The sequence below is a fragment of the Sciurus carolinensis genome, unplaced genomic scaffold, assembly GCF_902686445.1.
Source record: "Sciurus carolinensis unplaced genomic scaffold, mSciCar1.2, whole genome shotgun sequence".
In the NCBI taxonomy this organism is placed as follows: domain Eukaryota; kingdom Metazoa; phylum Chordata; class Mammalia; order Rodentia; family Sciuridae; genus Sciurus; species Sciurus carolinensis.
In genome coordinates this window covers 2,554,787-2,560,557 of record NW_025920125.1, presented here as the reverse complement: position 1 = coordinate 2,560,557, position 5,771 = coordinate 2,554,787, and positions in this window count along the sequence as shown.

Sequence of the window (5,771 nt, the reverse complement as noted above, 5' to 3'; positions counted from 1 at the left end):
GTTTCAATTTAGTTGATTCTGGGTCTGAATTTAACTATTTCCTGAATTCTACTACTTTTGGTTTTGGTCTGCTCTTCTTTTTCTAGGGCTTTGAGCTGTAGTGTTAAGTCATTTATTTGTTGATTTCTTCTTCTCTTGTTGAATGGGCCCCATGAATTAAATCTTCCTCTAAGTACTGTTTTCATAGAGTCCCAGAGATTTTGATATGATGTGTCTTTGTTCTCATTTACTTCTAAGAATTTTTTAGTTTCCCTCCTGATGTCTTGTTATCCATTCATCATATAATAGTGTATTATTCAATCTGCAGGTGTTGGAGAAGTTTCTGTTTTGTGTTCTGTCATTTATTTCTAATTTCCATCCATTATGATCTGATAGAGTACAAGGTAGTATCTCTATTTTCTTATATTTGCTTACGGTAGCTTTGTGGCATAAAATATGGTCTATTTTAGAGAAGGATCCATGTGCCGCTGAGAAGAAAGTTTATTTGTTCTTTGTTGGATGGTATATTGTATATATGTTCATTAAGTCTAAATTGTTGATTGTGTTATTGAGATCTATGGTTTCTTTATTCAATTTTTGTTTGGAAGATTGATCCAGTGGTGAGAGAGGTGTGTTAATTCACCTAGTATTATTGTGTTGTGGTCTATTTGATTTCTGGAATTGAGAAGGATTTGTTTGACATACGTGTATGAGCCAATGTTCGGGGCATAGATATTTATGATTGTTATGACTTGCTGATTTATGCTTCTCTTAAGCAGTATGTAATGTCCTTCTTTATCCCTTCTGACTAGTTTTGGCTTGAAGTCCACATTATCTGAAATGAGGATGGATACTCCAGCTTTTTTGCTGTGTCCATGTGCATGGTATGTTTTTTCCCATCCTTTCACCTTTAGTCTATGGGTATCTCTTTCTATGAGATGAGTCTCTTGCAGGCAGCATATTGTTGGATTTTTCTTTTTAATCCAATCTGCCAGTCTATGTCTTTTGATAGATGAGTTCAGGCCGTTAACATTCAGGGTTATTATTGTGATATGATTTGTATTCCCAGTCATTTGACTCATTTTTGTTTTTTGACATGATTTGGTTTCTCCTTTATTTGGCTATTCATTTAGGCTATTCCCTCCCATTGCTGATTTGCATCGTTGTTCTTCATCTCTTCCTCATGGAATATTTTGCTGAGTATGTTCTCTAATGTCAGCTTTCTTTTTGTAAATTCCTTTAACTTTTGTTTATCATGGAAGGATCTTATTTTGTCCTCAAATCTGAAGGTAAGTTTTGCTGGGTATAAGATTATTGGTTGGCATTCGTTTTCTTTCAGGGCTTGGTAAATGTTGTTCCAGGCCTTTCTATCTTTTAGGGTCTGGATTGAAAAACCTGTTGATATTCTTATTGTTTTCCCAAATTTATTAAAGAATGCAATTTTATTATTTTGTCTCACAGTCTTTCAAATTCTGTCTTTATTTTGTGTGTTAGGCATTTTCATAATAATGTGCCTTGGTGTGGTTCTGTTTTAATTTTGTATATTTGGAGTCCTATAAGCCTCTTGTACTTGGTTTTCCATTTCATTCTTCAGATGTGGGAAATTTTCTGATATTATTTCATTGAATAGATTGTTCATTCCTTTGGTTTGTTTCTCTAAGTCTTCCTCAATCCCAATAATTCTTAAATTTGGCCTTTTCATGATATCCCGTAATTCTTGTAGATTCTGTTCATGATTTCTTACCATCTTTTCTGTTTGGTCAACTTTGTTTTCAATATTAAATATTTTTTCTTCAATGTCTGAGGTTCTGTCTTCCAGATGTTTTATCATATTGGTTATGCTTTCTATGGAGTTTTTAACTTGGTTTATTGTTCCCTTCATTTCAAGGATTTCAGTTTGTTTGTTTTTTTCAATATCTCTAACTCTTTATTGAAATGATTTCCTGCTTCCTGTATTTGGTCTTTTAACTCTTGATTGGTGTGATCATTTAATGCCTGCATTTGCTCTTTCATCTCCACCTTCAATGCTTGCATTTGCTCTTTCATCTTGTTTTAATCATTTACATTTGATCATTTTAATTATGTACATTCTGATCTCCCTTTCTGTCATTTCTTCTGCTGTGCTGTCATTGAGTTTTATTGATATAGTTTCTAAGTTTGTTTGGGACATTTTCTTCTCTTGTTTTCTCATATTGGTCAGATGTCAGTGGGACTCTGAGATATTGCAGATTTCCTCTATTGGCTTATAGTGTCCCTGTATATTTCCAGTATATCACCTCCCTGCCTTCAGTAGCCTGGAGTCTTGGAGGAACTTGATAATGCAGTGCTTCCAAAGAAAGCTGCCCTAGTCTGCTACTGGTTCCAGGGCTTGGAGCTGGCTCTGTGCGGAAAGGCTCTCACTGGATGGTCTGCTCTGAGAAGCTGGCCATGAAAGGAGCCTGCTGCCAGAGGGAGCAAGGCTGCTTGGGGAAGGCCTGACTGCCCTGTCCTGGTCCCTGAAGCTGCTTGTGGGCCAGAACTTGCTGCTGGCTCCAGGACTTGGAGCTGTTTCTGTGCAGAAAGGCTCTCATTGGGGGGCCTGTTTCAAAAAGCTGGTCATGTTGAAGGAGCCCACCGCCAGAGAAAGCAGGGCTAGCTGAGGAAGGCTCTAGCTGCCCTGTCCTGCTCTGATAGGCCACCCCTATCTGGGCCTGCCACCCAGACTGAGCTTCACCCAGTGGAGGAGACTCACCCTGTGGCTGTATTTTAGTCCGAGTCTCTCAATGCCTCCCCTTCTTGAATCCTAGGTTCTGGAGTGACAGGAGATGCAGTAACCCTCTAGTCTGCCATCTTGGATCACCCTGTGGAAAGAGCCTGTGGCCAGAGGGAGTAGGGCCACCTGGAGAAGTCTCTGGCTGCCCTGCCCTAGTCCCAGAGACTGCTTGCAGTTCAGAGCTCTCCACTGGCTCCAGGACTTGTGGCTGACTCTGTGTAGAAAGGCTCTCACTGGGCGGTCTACTCAGAGAAACTAGCCTCAAAAGACGACTCCTGCTGGAGGGATCAGGGCTGCTTGGGAAGTCCCTGGGTGCCCTGTCCTGGTCCCTGAAGCTGCCTGTGGGCTGGAGCTCACCACTGGCTCCGGGACTTGGAGCTGGTTCTGTGCAGAAAGGCTCTCACTGGGGTGCCTGCTCCGAGAAGCTGTCCATGTGGGAGGAGCCCACCGCCAGAGGGAGCAGGGCTACCTGGGGAAGACTCTAGCTGCCCTGCCCTGCTCTGATATGCCACCCCTATGTGGGTCTGCTGCCTAGGCCAAGCTTCACTCATTGGGGGAGACTCACCCCATAGCTCTATTGTAGTCTGAGTCTCTCAATGCTTCCACTTCTTGAATCCTGGGTTCTGGAGCAACAGGAGATGCAGTCATTCTCTAGTCATCCATCTTGGATTACCCTCTAGTCCCTTTTAAATAAATATTTGATTTAGAGTCAGGATCTTGATAAATTGCTTAGCCCCTCTATAAGTTACCAAGGATTGTTTTGAATTCACAATCCTTCTTCCTCAACCTCCCAAACCCTGGGAAGTGTACCACAGGACCTAGCATGGGATAAGTTTTTTTTTTTGTTTGTTTTGTGGTGGTGGGGATTGAGCCCAGGGCCTTGTGGTTGCCAGGCAACAACTCTACCAACTGAGTCATATCCCCAGCCCATGGGATAAGTTTTTAAAACATTTAGTGCTATAATATTTATGAATGGACTGTTTCTCATCTTGGCTTAAATATGGTCAAGGGAACCAGAGGATATCTCAGTGCCCATATACTCTGTAGTTTTACTTTTATTTTAAGTCATTTCTTAAGTACTAATTTAAGATCTTTTGAGAGCCTCTACTTTTAAAAGAAAATGTTTTCCTTTACAATTTAATTATTCTAAGGTGTTAATTGCATTTTCATTAAGAATTTTTAAGAAAAGGACTAGGCAAAAACACTGTAATATATTCTTTCCTTTACCTGGTAATTCTACAAATCAAGAGTATATGTCCACTAACTAATTTTTATTTGCTACAGGAAAGACCTTATCTATGGGATACTCAGTCTTGTAGGATGGTTTATGGTAAACAAACCTAGAATCTCTGGATAATGAGTCCCTGGAAAACATTCTATGTACAAAATAACTCTGTATAAAATGCAAATGCTTTAGGAGAGAAAAGGTCCTCTTCTGTATAAGTAATGTAGCCATGCATGTTACTGAGGCATCACATGCTAATCTGAGAGAGAGCTTTTCTTTAAGAAGACAAAGGAATTAGAAATCTGCATTGGTAGTTGAAGATGTCTCTTTTCTATACTTGTACCTCATGATTACTTATATCCTTGAAGTGGGTAATAAATTAATATTGCTTAATGACTGATTTCTGTTGAATTCAACTTGAAAAGAATATTGCTTGCACAATTTGAATATTAATTATGAATTTATTAATTAAAATATTAACTATTAGCAGGTAATTAATATGTTCATATATTAGTGAATGGTGAATTAACTAATATCTGAAATAAAAAGATGAAACTGAATTTATACCTTAGCATACTAAGAGGAAGCTAGATCTGTTGGTGTAATCTGTGAGTTGGGCAATCTGCTAATCTACCCTTTGTGGGCAACATAAAGTGCAGGAGTGTTTAAAATTGCAAAAGTTTAAGTAGGCTGACAGGCTCTGTGGAAGCATAGTTGTTGGGTTGCTGTGTTGTTTACTGGTTGCTATCAGAGGTATGTTTGTGGAATGAGTCTGTTCCTGATTGACTGATTATCTAAAGTTATCACTGACTGATTGCTTTAAGACATGTATTAATTGAGAATAATTGTTATTGATTAACTGAACAAATTTAGGCAATTTATGGTGGTTATTTCTTACCATAGATCAAGAATAGCCAGTTTTTCTCTTAAAGTCTGGGGTCATTTCTTATTCTCCAATTGAAAAGAAGGAAAGGAGAGAGGTAGGAAAGAATGAAAACATCCTAGGTTTGGCACTCATCACCTTGTTGGTGTGGCATTATTCCACTTCTTTCTGGGACTCACTCACCAGGTGTTCAGCAATATACCCCAATATTTTATAGATGTGCTTCCAAATATTAAACTATATGTTAAAATATGTGAATGTTCACATATAAATGCATGTAATATTTTTATAAAAGTAAGATACAAACTGTCATAACAATGCCCCCATTGAATAAATAGAAATTCAAGTTTAGGGATCCTAATTAGAATAAGATATATTCCCTGCCTGTACAATACTATCAAAATGTATTCTGATGTAATGTATATCTAAAAAGAACCAATAATTTTTTTTAAATGGTGGGAGGTAAAAAAGAAAATCAACTTTGCTGAATACTGAGGTATATAAAGGGGTCCAATGAAATAAAGAGATGAGAGCATCATTAAAATTCATTCTGTCACAACAGATGAAACATTGAGTTTTATAAGAAATGAGAAAACTTAGAAGAAGTAAATGAACAGCTTTGTTAGTCAATAGTTCTACTAAAACATTGTTAATTCTCATTAGGGTGGGCACTAATCCTGAACAACTAGCATTCTTATAAAAAGAAAAAAATTGGACTAGAAAGATACCTTTTAGGGAGAATATCATGGAAAGACAAGGACAGAGATCAGGATAATGCTTTTACAAAACCAAAATGCCAGACTACCAACAAACCACCAGAAATTAGGAGAGAGGCCTAGAACCAATTCTCCCTCACATTCCTGAGAAAATATGAACTCTGAAAATGCCAAGTTTATTCCTGGTGTTACATAGCAAAAGCAGATTGAAATTCA